Raw genomic sequence first — 16,259 nt, 5'->3', positions numbered from 1 at the left:
CCCCGCCCCCCCCCCCCCCCCGGCTCTGCTCTCACTCCCGCCTTTGCTCTCTCTCTCTCTCTCCCTGTGTGTATGTGGTCTCTATGTGAGTGAAAAATGCTCTCAGCAGCCAGCTGCCACAGGCCACTCAGCTGTAAGAAAGCGCAGCTTCAGAACTGTCAAACAAAATGAAATTGAAGCAAATCACAAAGGAGCCAGTTGGCTAGGATGAGGCCTGGGGATCCCACTCTAGCTATGCCAGATTGCTACGGTTCATCAGGAAAGCCTGAGGTAGGAAGTCTTTCGCAACGACTCTCACAGGAACACCATCTATCAAAGGGATGTTTCCTGAAGCATGCTGTGTAAGGGCTGATTACTAAATAGCAGTCAAGGCCAACTTAGTCTGCCTGTCCTTTGGACACCTGTGCACAGAAACAGTTGCTATGGAGATAAGAAAACAGAATTTGCAGCAGCGGCTACAAATGTCCCTGTTTAGAGGGTTATAGACACTTATGACCTTCCCATGAAATCTGAAGCAATATCCTCTCAAGTTCTAGAGATGCAGTGGAAAGAGGGACTCTTATAACTTTGTCCCAAAGAGAGTTTCTTCAGTGAGGGGCAAGACGAGTGGATGGAATGAAAACAATTGCCTGCTCTTTGAATCCTACATCAGTGAAAGGAAAACGGGCAGTGCTGTGAAAACTACCTGTCTCAGGTGAAAAATGTATCCAAAATAAAACCTATACTTTTCAGGGAGTAGGATTTTCTCTAAGGGGAACCATACTATTGAACCCACTGTGTTCTGTTTAGTTTTATGGTGAGGTCGGTCAGGTGATGAAAAGACACCTCCTAAGCCCAGCTTTAAACATGCTGAGCCAGCTTCTCCCAAGGCCTAAGCTACTCCTAGGCGGGTGGTACATTTAAGCATTTACTTTTTCAGGCCTCCAACTTTTGCTGACATGATTGCTTAATAAGTCCTACCCTGGGAACCTGAAAATGGGAATACTTGATTTACTGCCCAATAGTACCTTTTAGGCCCCAGGAGAATCTACCTTATTATGTCTCTCTATATACGTGGTAAATTAAAACAAAGAGTTCTTTTGAATTTATTCCCGTCCCAAATGTCAACCCCTGAGATGCGCACAGATTATATTCACATTCAGACAAACTACTGTACAACCAACAGTTCCTCTCTTATTACTTGTGACCCCTGGCTGGCTTTTCCTGCTGTTGGCTCAGCATCTTAATCCATATACTATGACCCTTTGCCTTTGTAGTTTCTGTTGTTCAGTAAGGGAAATGAAGTCGCCAGCACTTCACTGTAGGAAATTTTGTTCCATGTGGAGAACTGCCTTTACCTTAAAATCCTTCTAATATTTTACTTCAGTGGGAGGGAGAAAGAGTCAGTGATCATTTTCTATGGCACTAAAAATCTACAAACAGCTTACTGGAAGTTAAAAGATGAGTAGAATGATTAAAGGGATTAGAGGTTTAAGCAGAATAATTTGAAGAAGTTAAATATTTTGTGTTGGATAAAAAAAGTTTGTTTAGAGGTGGATATGGAGCTTTCACAATTTTTTAAGAAGTACAATGCCTATTTAAAGTAGATTTTGCCAGCAGAATTGACGAATACATTGAGGTTGACTAGTAATGAGATTGGCCTTTTGAATTTTAGTGACTGGAAGGAGCACAACTAAATAAGAGTCTTATTTTTTACCTAGTTTTGTTGATCACTAAGCTATATGATCTCTTATTAATCACTTATTCCTTTTTTTTCTTTGAGTTTATTGGGGTGACATTGGTTAATAAAACCATACAGGTTACAAGTGTACAATTCAACAAAACATCATCTGCACTCTGCATCATTTGCCCAGTGCCCAAAGTAAGGTCTCTTTCAGTCGCCATTTATCCCTACTTTGCCCAACTCCACCTCCCCCATTTCCCCTTTTCTCTCTGGCTATCACCATACTGTTGTCTGTGTCTATGTGTTATATATATATATTTGTGTGTGTGTGCTTAATCCCTTCACCTTTTTTCACCCAGCCCTGCAATGCTCGTCCCCTCTGACAGTTGTCAGTCTGTTCAATGTATCCATGCCTCTGTTTCCATTTTGTTCATCAGTTTATTTTGTTCATTAGTTTCCACATACAAGTGCGATCATATGGTATTTGTTTTTCTCTGGCTGGCTTATTTCACTTAGCCCAATACTCTCCGGATCCATACATGCTGTAACAAAAGGTAAGATTTCCTTTCTTTAGTGGTTACATAGTATTCCGTTGTGTGAATGTACCACAGCTTTTTTATCCACTCATCTGCTGATGGGCAATTGGGCTGTTTACAGATCTTGGCTGTTGTAAGTAACACTGCAATGAACATAAGGATGCATGTATTGTTTCGAATTAGTATTTCAGGTTTCTTCAGATATATTCCCAGAAGTGGAATCACTAAGTCGAAAGGCAGTTCTACAGTGATACCTCGGTTCTCGAACATAATTCGTTCCAGGAGGACGGTCGAGAACCGAATTGTTCGAGAACCGAAGCAATGAAACCCAATAGGAAAGCGGACTCCACAAAGCGTGACTCTCTCTCTGCACTCACACTGATGCCGCAAGCAAGGCGCGCTGGGCCGAATGAACGCCATTCGGCTCAACTCGGAAGTTCGAGTTCCAAATATTTGTTCGGATTCCGAGACAAAAGTTTCTCGAATCCTGATTTGGTCGAAAACCGAGGCGTTCGAGAACCGAGGTATCACTGTATTTTTAATTTTTTGAGGAAACTTTCTGGTCTTCCATTCTTATCCATGCAATAAGGGGCATATGAATGATTTCATAAGTCAATTTCTGCTCTTCCAATTGACAAGTCTGTAATATATGAATATTCTACTGCAATGGTTGTTATCATTGATCAGCAAGCATTCCTGGTACTCTGTCTTCTGGGCTTTTTTTTTTTTTTTGGCACCCTTGTGGTTGAGTGGAGCACTATGACTAGCTCTTATAAATGAGAACTTCTGTAAAAATGTAAGCTGAAGTGATATGTGTCATATCTAGGCCAGAGCATCCATTTACCAGTGTGGAAACTCCCCATAAATATGTTTCTCCTTTGCATAGCTACTAAAAAATTCAATATGAAGGCTACTGTGTCAGTTCGTATCTCTGAGGTATTGCCATGAATAGCATAGGCCTGCTACCTAATAGACATGTCATATGAGTGAAGAATAAATCTTTATGATGTTAATACACTGAATTTTGGGACTTGTTTGGTACTGTAGCATAATCTAACCTATCTTTACTTACATGCCTACTTTCCAAGTTAGACTGTAAATTTCTTCAGGGGAAGATAATGTCTTCAACCTTTGCAGATTTCACCCTGCAACTGAAGGTGTTAACGAATATTGTCTTATTTGTTGACTTTTCAGGAGAATTTTTTTGACAGAGTAACTATGGTATTATAGAGAAAGTAGGAGGTAAGAATTATTTTAAAACTCTGTTAGATCTAATAAGGTTAGTGGTTCTATGAGACATAGGCCTAAAATCAGTAAAAATCACATATTAATGCATTTGAAAATTGTATGGTACATTATTTTATTTCTAATTATACTAACCACAAAGCAGATACAATTATTAGTTGACGCTGTTTAATAATGTACACAGTCAAAATCAGACAACTATTTTACAAGTTAATAGGCAACATCCAAGTTTAATATGTAAAATGCACCTACTATGTGCTGGCATGTGTTAAAGATGCTATGATTACATTAGCAACTAAGGAATACACAGTGCTGTTGTTACAGTTCATAATCAAGCAGGTTGAAAATGTGGCGAGAAACTATGTGAAAGGTAGTTACATATCCTGAGTCTATTCAGTGAGAAGCAATGCGAAAGATGAATGTTACAAATTGTATCTACCACCCAGTGATTAAGCCCATGCAATGCTAGGCAACTACCTTAATCCCATCCCTCCCCCATGGAAGATTCATTTACTGCATTGCTTCATAAACTATTTCTTTTTTTTAAATACAAAATTTATTTTGATGTTTACAACAGCAAAAAGCAAATCTAAATGTTCAACAATAGAGAACAAGTTGAATTAAAACCACTGAACACATGCAGATGTATGTTTACTGACACAGAAAGATGCTTATATATTGCTGATTGGAAAAAGGAGGTGACAAAGTTATGCCTGGTGTTACACTAATTTTGAAAACAAAAGGATATTTGACCATAGGAAAAGAAAGTCTGAAACAATTTCCAGTATCATCTGTTCTTATTTCTGTATAGAGAGTTTATGGTTAAGTCTTACATTCCCATTTATGTATACTTACATAATTAGATATTTAATCATTTAAATAATCCACTTGTATATTATTTGTATAATAGAAATAATAACAATAATCCATCTGTCCATCATGTCTGATGTTTGATGATCTCCTCCTTCTAGTCCAGCACCTTTTATTTTCTTGGAAGGCGATATGAGGAAAACAAATTTGGTTCCTTACCTTGACTCTAGCCACTTCCACAAAAGATAATGCAGATAATGTGCATTCTATTAGTTTTTTTAGTTTGACAAATATTTAAGTGTGGGCCTACTGTTCACTATCCAGGTCCGCTTTAAGCATTGGAAATAAAAGCGATTTCAGCGTGGTTAAGACCACCAGCTTTATTGCTTAAGTTCCTGTTCTTTTCCCTAATGGCTGTGTGATTTGGACAGGTTACCACCAGTTATTTTTCTGAAGTCATTTAGATATAGCCCTTTATTTTTTTTCTCCCTTGATGCAATCACTGGTTATTTTTCTTAAAAGTCTCACATCATACTCATGTCTTCATTAAGAACTTGTTCACCAAATGCCACATCTGCAAGGAAGACTTTAATCTTGATAAGGAATGTCATCTTGAAGAAGTTACTTCAACTATGTTGATTTCAGTTCTCTAAATTGTAAGAGGACTGGATTATATAGTCTTTAAAGATCTCTGACTTCTAAAATTCTATGGTTATAAGGTTCTGTTTGTCCTTATAGTGAAGGAAGATAAATTGAACCTCTAAACTAATTGAGAATGATAAAATGAATTTTCATTTGTCAACAACCCTTTGAGGGATTCTTGACAATTACACCCTATAGAGTCAAGATTTGTAGATTATCCACTGCACACATGCAAATTGCAAACTAGCTACCACCTTGCTGAGTCATAGTATTCTGAGTCAGTTGCCACGAATATCTATTCAGGAACTGCTCATAAGATAACACTTGACTAAATAAAATCAGGAAGGGGATCTTCTAAACATTAAAAAAAATTGAAAGCAATCTAAATGATTCGGGATAATCTGCCTTACTGTTCTCTTTGTTTTTATGATGTTTTAACAAGTTACAGTTTTATTCTCTGGTATTTCTTGTGATTGATTACTTCTAAGAAAATGTGTGTTTAAAGAAGCAAGAATACCTTTGTTTAAATCTATCTGACCCTCCCTTTTGAATCTGATCAAAATCTCAACACAAAGGGTTTACTAGATGAAATTGGTTAATTTTGAAGGCCTGCAATGCCACCTTGTGGATAAATGTTGGCAGCAGTGGACTACTGAGAGTACTTTCATATATTATCTTGGAAATAAGCTGAAATTTAAATCATTGTAACTTGTCAAATTTTAATTCAAGGTTTTTGTTTCTTAGACCAAAAGTAAGATCAGAATATGTGTCACAGTAAGTGACCCACTTTGTCTTCTTAAAATAATAGTTGGAAATAGACCATTTTGTTGCTGCTGATAATTTATACTGAGTATTAATTTAAAATGCACAGCCTATCAAAATTACCACATCAAAAGTTTCTGCTTTAAACCCTGGCCAGGTGTCTCAGTTAGTTGGAACGCTGTCCCTTGCACCAAACATTTGCAGGTTTAGCCCGGCCGGTGTGGCTCAGTGGTTGAGCATCAACCCATGCACCAAGAGGTCGCCAGTTCTATTCCCAGTCAGGGCACATCCCAGGTTGTGGGCCCAGTCCTCAGTGGGGGGCATGCAGGAGGCAGCCAATCGATGTTCTCACTCATCGATGTTTCTATCTCTCCCTCCCCCTTCCTCTCTCTCTAAAATCAATAAAGAAAAGAAAAAACATTTTTTTTTAAGCTTGCAGGTTCCATCCTACATTAGGGCACATGTGGGAGGCAACTGATCAATGTTTCATCATACATCAATGATTTTCTCTCTCTCTCTTCCTCTCTTTCTCTAAAATCAATAAAAATATATCCTCAGGTAAGGACTAAAAAAAAATGTTTCTGCTTCAATAGTATACAAGCAGTGCCATTTCAAACGGCTTAGCTTCAGTGACAGATTTGTGATACTGGTTTCTGTTTTCCCTATGGAAGCTATCAATAATTTCTGCACATAAGAACTAAGAATTTCTTGATCTGAAAATAGTTAAGTGATATACACAGAATTATCTGGAAGAGGTTTTAGAATCAAGATCCAAGTCCTTACAGAGACATAGTTTATTTCATATCCTGAAAAATCCTCCCACTGAAAATATTATTTTAAGTTAAAAAAATTATTTACAAAAATCTGGATGGATTAAAATATCATAGAGACAGATAATATGAGAACAAATTAGGTGGAAGACTGATCTAAAGAAAACAGAACAAAGTATGGAGAAATAAAAAGCTGAAACATGAGCAATATTGAGGGATAGTATGAAAGCTCTAAAATTAATTGATCTGAAAATTTGTAAAGAAAGGATAGTAATAAGGAGAAGAATTTTTTATTTGTATAAAAAATTTTACTGAATTTATGAAAGGTAGCAGTACACTGATTTAGCAAACCAAATAAAATATTCTATGTAGGCCCGATGGTAACAAGGAAAATACCTATGGAAGTTACAAAAAGAAAAAGAAAAGGGAATCAATGCATATCAATACAAAATAAAATGAAATGAAAGAAAGTAAGAGAGGAAAAAATAAAAATCTACAAGACAAACAAAATAAATTAATAAGTGCTCACTTCGGCAGCACATATACTAAAATTGGAATAATACAGAGAAGATTAGCATGGCCCCTGTGCAAGGATGATACGCAAATTCGTGAGGCATTGTATAGTTTTACCAATGACATACTACACAGAACTAGAACAAATTCTTGAAAAGTTCATATGGAACCAAAAAAGACTTTGAATAGCCACAGCAATCTTGAAAAATGAGAACAAAGTTGGAGGGATCACATTACCAGATTTCAGGTTATACTACAAAGCCACTGTAATCAAAACAGCCTGGTACTGGCACAAAAACGGGCAGATAGACCAGTGGAACAGAACAGAGAACCCAGAAATGGACCCAAGGCAATATGCTCAATTAATATTTGACAAAGGTGGCAAGAGCATACTATGGAGTAAAGACAGCCTCTTTAATAAAGGGTGTTGGGGAAATTGGACAACTACATGCAAAAAAATGAAACTAGACCATCAACTTACACCCTACACAAGAATAAACTCAAAATGGATAAAAGACTTAAATGTGACTCATGAATCTATAAAAATCATAGAAGAAAATATAGGCAACAAAATTTCAGACATCATATGCAGCAGAATTTTCACTGATCCATCACCTAAGGCAACAGAAACAAAGGAGAAAATGAACACATGGGACTACATCAAACTCAGAAGCTTCTGCACAGCAAAAGAAACAACCACTAAAATGGAAAGGCAACCCACCCTATGGGAGAGTATCATTGCCAATAATACATCAGATAAGGGGTTAATTTCCAATACATATAGAGTGCTCATACAACTCAACAAAAAGATGACAAACAACCCAATTAAAAAATGAGCAGAGGATCTTAATAGACACCTCTCCAAACGGGACATACATGTGGCTAAGAGACATATGAAGAAATGCTCAACATCACTAATCATCAGAAAGATGCAAATTAAAACAACAATGAGGTATCACCTCACACCTGTCAGAATGGCTACCATCAACATATCATCAAACAAGTGTTGGCGAGGGTGTGGAGAAAAAGGGACTCTAGTACACTGCTGGTGGGAATGCAGATTAGTGTAGCCACTATGGAAAACAATATTGTATTACCTCAAAAAATTAAAAATTAAACTGCCATTTGATCCAGTGATCCCACTTCTAGGAATATACCCTAAGAAGCCTGAAACACCATCATAAAGAATATATGTACCCAATGTTCGTAGCAGCACTATTTATAATAGCTAAGATCTGGAAACAGCCCAAATGTCCATCAGTAGATGAATGAATAAAAAAGCTGTGGAACAAATAGACAATGGAGTCATATGCAGCTAGAAGAAAGAAAGATCTCTTATACTTTGAGATGACATGGAGGGACCTGGAAAGTATTACCCCAAGTGAAACTAGCCAAGCAGACAAAGACAAATATCACATGATCTCACTTATTTGTGGAATATAATGAACATAATAGTCTGAGGAACAGGGTAGTCCCAGAGATGTGGAAGTGGGGTACAGACTGACAATCCCCAGAAGAGGAGGTGGAGGAGAGAGATGAACCACAGAACTTATATGCATGTATGAATGAACAATGGACATGGACAACAAAGCTGGGGACTGGGAGGAGAGGGTGGGGGAGGGGGAATCAGTGGAGGAAAAAGGAGAAACATCCGGAACAAAAATAAATAATTTAATTAAATAAAGAAAACAAATTAACAAAATGGCAACAGTAAATCTTTTGCTATCAAAACTTATGTCAGAGTGCAAAGCCATGGAGCCGAACGTTCCTGTGCTGTGGACTGGAACAGCTGGCTACCGAGGTAAGCGGACGTTCAGGGTGACTCTCCCTGCTCTACGGGGACATCCCACCATTTTGGAAGATTCCGATCTTCCCTGGGAGGAGGCAGTGGGAGTGGCTAGGGCCCAGCAACCTGACCCCCTCAGCAAACCTGGCACAATCGGACAAGTGGACACTCTGTGTCAACACAGACCAGTGTACAGTAGTGGAGCTCCCAAGGTGCTGGTCACGGAAGCCTCAGACAGCACCATCCCCCATAGTAGCAGCCTGATCAGAGTCCAGATATACCCCCTGCAACAGAGGCTGGGGAGCAGACATCCATCCCCAGGCAACAGAAGCACAGGCCAGCAGCTGAGACCAATCCTCCAAAACTACAGCAAAAGCTGAGCAGGAGTTGAGCCCCATGTGGCTGCAGCACTCCCCAGATGCCAGCAGCAGGACCTGGGGCTCCACAGAGGCCTGTGCAGTCCAGTAGCCCAGAAGAGCAGTGGGAAGCTGGAGCCCCAGAGAGACTGGTGTAATTCAGCTGCCCGCCAATGGGAATAGCAGGGTTCAGGGGCACCAGAGAAGCCTGTGTGACCCAGCAGGGACTGTGTGATCTAGTTACCTGTGGGACCTGCGGGGTGCTGAAGCATCAGAGAGGCCTGTGCAACCCAGCAGGAACAACGTGATCTAGTTACCCACAGGGCCTATGAGATGATGAAGCACTAGAGAGGCCTGCGCGACCCAGCAGGGACTCTGTCATCCAGTTACGTGCGGGACCTGCAGGGTGCTGAAGCACCAGAGATGCTAGTGTGACCTAGCAGCCCATAAAATAGGCATAGAGCCTGGTCCCCAAGGGTCTGTGCGATCCAGTTACCAGCAGGACCGACAGGGTGTTGGAGGCACCAGAAAGGTCTGTGCAACCCAACTGTGCACAGGATAGGCACAGCGGATATGAAAATGGAGCCAGAGTGAATAGAAGCTATGCAGAGAATCTCCCAGACCAAACAGGAATTAAAACTAAAATAAAGACAAATCCTCATAAAAAAGCAACAGAAAAGCAGCAGGACAGGACCATATAACCGGGGACACTGGTAGGATCTACAGAGGTGCGAGAGGATGGTGGGCTGGGAGCCCAGGGACAGCAGCAGTCTTAGCTGTGAGTAGCATCCTTGGGGAATAAGAACCAAGCCTGCTCCACAACTCAGAGAGCCGGGACAAAGCACTAAAATAGCCAGAGCCACTCACCTGGGGGCTATGGCAGAGGGGGGGTAGGCTGGGCTGGAAATCTGTAGGGACACCCAGGATTTGGAGAACACTCAGAGTGTCTACTGAGTTGCAGCCACAAAGGACGGTGGCCAGTGTGCTCCTTCCCCGAGCTGTGGGAAAAAGCAGCAGCCCTCCCACCTCGGAGATTCAGCTTTCCCCAGGTGAGGCAAAGGAATGAAAATTGAAGCTCATTAACAACCAGCATCTATCCCATCCTTTGGAAATCCTCTTGTGCAGAATACCAGGGCTACATTCCAAGGCACTGAGTAACTGACACTATTAGCCACCAGGACAAAGCTAGAGGAAAAATGAACCTGTCCTCGGCTTTCAAATCTACCCAGGAAAGTAAGACTTGACGGTGGTGTTTAACATGGGCCCACCCAGGCTCATTCAAACCCAATAGAGGGAGCCAAAAACAGCAGAACACCAACACCCACAGGGAAAATTTGGCAGGCACCAAAGCCCACTGTGATATCCAAAGAGGTGAAACACAGAAACAAAAGCCAAATGAAAGAACAGGAGACCTCTACCGAAGATGAGATAAATGAGTTGCAGTTAAGCAAGTTAACAGAACTAGAATTCAGAGCCATGATCTTGAGGAAGCTCAACAGCATGAGTAAGGACCTCAGCACCATGAGTAAAGATATAGTAACATTGAAAACCAACCAAGTGGAAATGAAGAATGACATAGCAGAAATTAAGAACACATTGGAAGGACTAACAAGCAGAGTAGAGGAAGCTGAGGACCGGATCAGTGAATTAGAAGACAAGGTAGAAAAAATCAACCAATCAGAAAACCAAAAGAAAAAAAAAATTAAAAACCAGAGAACTATGGGACAACTGGAAACGTAATACAATTCACATCATAGGAGTCCCCGAAGAGGAAGAAAATGGGCAAGGGTTAGAGAATACATTTGAAGAAATAGTGACAGAAAACTTCCCTAACTTGGTGAAGGAAGAAGGCATTCAAGTTCAAGAAGCACAGAGAGCCCCAAGTAAGAAGAACCCAAACAGGCCCACACCAAGACACATAGTAATTAAAATGCCAAAATTAAAGACAAAGAGAGAATCCTAAAGGCAGCAAGAGATAAGCAACAGGTTACCTGAAAAGGAAACACCATAAGGTTCTCAGCTGACGTCTCAACAGAAACACTACTGGCCAGAAGGGAGTGGCATGAAGTAATCAAGGTCATGAAAAACAAGGATCTGAATCCAAGACTACTCTACCCAGAAAGGCTATCATTCAAAATAGAAGGTCAAATAAAGAGCTTTCCAGACAAAATAAGGCTAAGGGAATATATTAAAACCAAACCAGCACTACAAGATATGCTAAAAGGACTGCTGGAATTAGTAGAAGAATTGGAAGAAAAATAGAACCACACTAAACAAAAATGACAATAAATAAGTACATATCAATTATCACCTTAAATGTGAATGGTTTGAATGCTCCGATAAAAAGACGCAGAGTAGCTCACTGGATAAGAAAGCATGACTCAGATATATGTTGTTTATAAGAGATCCACCTCACAACAAAAGACTCACATAGATTGAAAGTGAAGGGATGGAAAAAAATCTTTCAAGCAAATGGAAAACAAAACAAAAAAAAAAAGCTGATAAAGTAGATTTCAAAATGAAGGCCATAACTACACACAAAGAGGGCACTACATAACATTGAAAGGATGTATCCAGCAGGAAGATATAACCTTGGTAAACACATATGCACTCAATATAGGACCACCAACATATATTAAAAATCTTTTGGAGGACTTCAAAGGAGAAATCAACAGCAATACAATCATAGCAGGGGACTTCAACACTCCGCTGACATCACTGGATAGATCTTCTAGACAAAAAATTAACAAGGAAACACAGACTCTAAATGAAGCGCTAGATCAAATGCATTTAATAGATATCTACAGAGAAGTACACCCCAAAACTGCAGAATTCACATTCTTCTCAAGTGCACATGGGACATTCTCAAAGATGTTAAGGCACAAACTAAGTCTCTACAAGTTCAAGAAGATTGAAAATATATCAAGCATCTTCTCAGATCACAATGGCATGAAACTAGAAATCAATTACAATAAGAACATGCAAAGACATTTGAAAACATGCAGGCTAAATAGCAGGTTATTGAACAATGAATGGATTACCATGGAGATCAAGGAAGAAATTAAAAACTTTTGGAAACCAATGAAAATGAACACACAACAACACAAAATCTATGGGATGCAGCGAAAGCAGTTCTGAGAGGGAAGTTCATCGCACTACAGGCCTACCTCAAGAAGCAATAAAAAATTTTAATAGACTATCTAACCTCACAACTTAAAGAACTAGAGAGCAAACAAAAAGAAAACTTCAGAGCAAGTAGAAGGAAGGAAATAGTAAAGATCAGAGCAGAAATAAATGACATGGTGACCAAAAAAAACAATTCAAAGGATCAAGCTGGTTCTTGGAAAAGATAAACAAGATTGATGGACCCTTAGCTAGACTCACCAAGAAACACAGAGAGAAAACCGAAATACACAAAATCAGAAATGAAAGAGGAGAAATAATAACTGACAACACAGAAATACAAAGGATCATTAACAAATATTATGAACAATTGTATGGCAACAAATATGACAGTTTAAGTGAAATGGACAAATTTCTAGAAACACATAGTCTCCCAAAACTTTACCAGGAAGAGATAGAAGACTTGAACAGACCAAGAACAACAAAAGAAATTGAAGATGTAATCAAGACTCTCCCAGCAAACAAAAGCCCAGGCCCGGATGCCTTTACAGGGGAATTTTACCGAATATTCAAAGAAGAACTAATACCCATTCTCCTCAAACTATTTCAAAAAATTCAAAAAGAAGGAAGACTTCCAAACTCCTTTTATGAGGCCAGCATAATTCTAATTCCAAAACCAGAAATAGACACTACAAAGAAAGAAAACTACAGGCCAATATCACTGATGAACATAGATGCCAAAATCCTGAAAAAATACTAGCAAGTCAAATCCAGCAATACATCAAAAAAATTATTCACCATGACCAAGTGGAATTAATCCCAGGGGTGCAAGGCTGGTACAATATTCAGAAATCAATAAATGTGATACACCACATAAACAAAATGAATGATAAAAATCATATGATCATATCAATAGATGCTGAAAAAGCATTTGACAAAATCCAGCATCCATTTCTGATTAAAATGCTCAGCAATCTGGGAATAGAAGGATCATATATCGACATAATAAAGACCATATATAAAAGACCTGCAGCCAACATCATACTCAATGGGCAACAATTAAAAGCATTTCCCTTAAGAACAGGAACAAGACATGGATGCCCATTTTTACCACTCTTATTTAACATAGTCCTGGAAGTCTTAGCCACAGCAATCAGACATGAAGAAAAAATAAAAGAGATCCAAATTGGAAAGGAGAAAGTGAAACTGTCATTATTCGCAGAAGACATGATACTATATGTAAAAAATTCCAAAGACTCCATCAAAAATTTACTAGACTTATTACATGAATTTGGCAAAGTAGCAGGATACAAAATTAACGTCAAGATATTGATGGCATTTTTATACAGCAATGATGAACTCACAAGAAGAGAAACTAAAAAAACAATCCCATTTACCATGGCGGAAAAAAAATTAAGATACCTAGGAATAAGCTTAACCAAAGAAATAAAGGACCTATTCACAGAAAACTACAGGTCATTGAACAAAGAAATAGAGGAAGATATAAAAATGTGGAAGCACATACCTTGTTTATGGATTGGAAGAATTAACTTCATTAAAATGTCCATACTACCCAAAGCAATCTTTAGATGCAATGCAGTACCTATTAAAATTCTAATGACATAACTTCTCAGAACTAGAACAAATACTTCAAAATTTCATATGCAACCAAAAAAGACCTCCAATAGCCGCAGCAATCTTGAAAAAAAAGAACAAAGTTGGAGGGATCACATTACCAGATTTCAGGTTTTACTACAAGGCCATTGTAATCAAAACAGCCTGGTACTGGCACAAGAACAGGCATATATACCCGTGGAACAGAATAGAGAACCCAGAAATGGACCCAAGGCAATATGCTCAATTAATATTTGACAAAGGTGGCAAGAGCACACAGTGGAGTAAGGACAGCCTCTTTAATAAATGGTGCTGGGAAAATTGGACAGCTCCTTCCAAAAAAAAAAAAAAAAAAAGTGAAACTAGACCATCAACTTACACCGTACACAAGAATAAACTCTAAATGGATGAAAGACTTAAATGTGACTCATAAATCCATGAAAATCCTACAAGAAAATGTAGGCATCAAAATTTCAGACATCGTACGCAGTAGAATTTTCACTGATACATTACCTAAGGCAACTGAAACAAAGGAGAAAATGATCACATGGGACTACATCAAACTCAAAAGCTTCTGCACAGCAAAAGATACAATCCTTAAAATGAAATAGCAACCCACTGTATGGGAGAGCTTAATTTAGATAAGGGGTTAATTTTCAATATATAGAGAGTGCTCATACAACTCAATGAAAGGATGGCAAACAACCCAATTAATAAATGGGCAGAGGAACTAAATAGATACCTCTCCAAACAGGACATACAAGTGGCTAAGAGACATATGAAGAAATGCTCAACATCACTAACCATCAGAGAGACGCAAATTCAAACAACAATGAGGTATCATCTCACACCTGTCAGAATGGCCACCATCAACAAATCATCAAACAACAAGTGTTGGGGAGGGTGTGGAGAAAAGGGGACTCTAGTACACTGCTGGGGGAATGCAGACTGGTGCAGCCACTATGGAAAACACTATGGAGTTACCCCCCAAAATTAAAAATAGAACTTCCATTTGACCCAGTGATCTCACTTCTAGAAATATACCCTAAGAAGCCTGAAACACCAATCAGAAAGAATATATGTATCCCCATGTTCGTAGCAACACTATTTATAATAGCTAAGATCTGGAAACAGCCCAAATGTCCATCAGTAGATGAATGGATAAGAAAGCTGTGGTACATATACACAATGGAGTCATATGCAGCTGTAAGAAAGAAAGATCTCTTATCCTTTGAGGTGACATGGAGGGACTTGGAAAGTATTATCCTAAGCGAAACAAGCCAAACAGGGAAAGACAAGTTTCATATGATCTCACTTATTTGTTGACTATAATGAACATAACAGTCTGAGGAACAGGGTAGTCCCAGAGATGTGGAGTGGGGTACAGACTACAATTCCCAGGAGAGGGGGTGGGGGGAGAGATAAACCACAGAACTCATATGCATGTATGCATGAACAATGGACATGGGCAACAAAGCTGGGGACAGGGTGGGGAGGGAGGGGAGGAGGGAATCAGTGGGGAAAAAAGGAGAAACATCTGTAACAAAAATAAATTAATTAATTAAAAAGAAAAAAATTTATTTTAGGTGTACATGGAGTAAATTTCTCAATCATAAGACAGAGTGACTGAATCAATACCCCCCAAGAGAGATCCAACTATGTGCTATCTACTAGATACTTTAGCTTTAAGAACATACATGGACTGAAAATGAAGAGAAGAAAAATTTATTCTGTACAAATGGTAACCAGAAAAGAGCAAGGATAGCTATACTTGTATAGACAAAAATGACTTTGAGTAAAAAACTGTCACAAGAGACAAAGGAGGACATTATACAATGATAAAAATATATCAACTAATTAAGAATAAACAACAATTTAAAAATATGTCCAATCAGAGTACTTAAATATATAAAGCAAACATTGAAGGAACTCTAAGGAGTAATAGACATCAAGACAATAATAGTAGGAGTCTTCAATATCCCACTTTCAATTATGGATTACTTTTCCAGAGAAAAATTCAGTGAAGGAACAAAGGACAAGAACAACACTTGATATCAAATGAACCTAACAGATATATACAGAAGATTCAACGCAACAACAGCAGAATATACATCATTCTGAAGCATATATGGACCATTTGTGAGGACAGATCACGTTACATCACAAAACAAGTCTTAACCAATTAAGTTTCAAATCATACCAAGAATCTGTTCTGATCACGATGTAGAAATTAACAGCAGAACATACTGGAATATTTACAAATGTGTAGAAATTAAACAACACACTTTTGAACAGCCAATGGGACACTGTGCCGATGATATTTTACCAAGTTGTATACTTGAAACATGCATGGTTTTGTGAACCAAAGTCACCCCAATAAATTCAATAAAATAAAATCAACAGCCGATGAGCCAAAGAGAAATTAGAAAATACCTGAAA

At 38.7% G+C, this 16,259-nt stretch overlaps 1 non-coding gene across 1 annotated transcript; it reads left to right on the top strand.

Moving 5' to 3' along the window:
* Positions 1-6,949: 6,949 nt before the first annotated feature.
* LOC118636716 lies at positions 6,950-7,056 on the top strand. The gene has a single exon (XR_004960703.1). It is a non-coding gene; the product is annotated as a U6 spliceosomal RNA (small nuclear RNA).
* Positions 7,057-16,259: the final 9,203 nt, after the last annotated feature.

The sequence above is a fragment of the Molossus molossus genome, unplaced genomic scaffold (genome assembly GCF_014108415.1).
Source record: "Molossus molossus isolate mMolMol1 unplaced genomic scaffold, mMolMol1.p scaffold_m16_p_2, whole genome shotgun sequence".
Taxonomy (NCBI): Eukaryota; Metazoa; Chordata; class Mammalia; order Chiroptera; family Molossidae; genus Molossus; species Molossus molossus.
The sequence above is the reverse complement of the archived record's forward strand: the minus strand, read 5'-3'. Positions and strand labels throughout refer to the sequence as shown.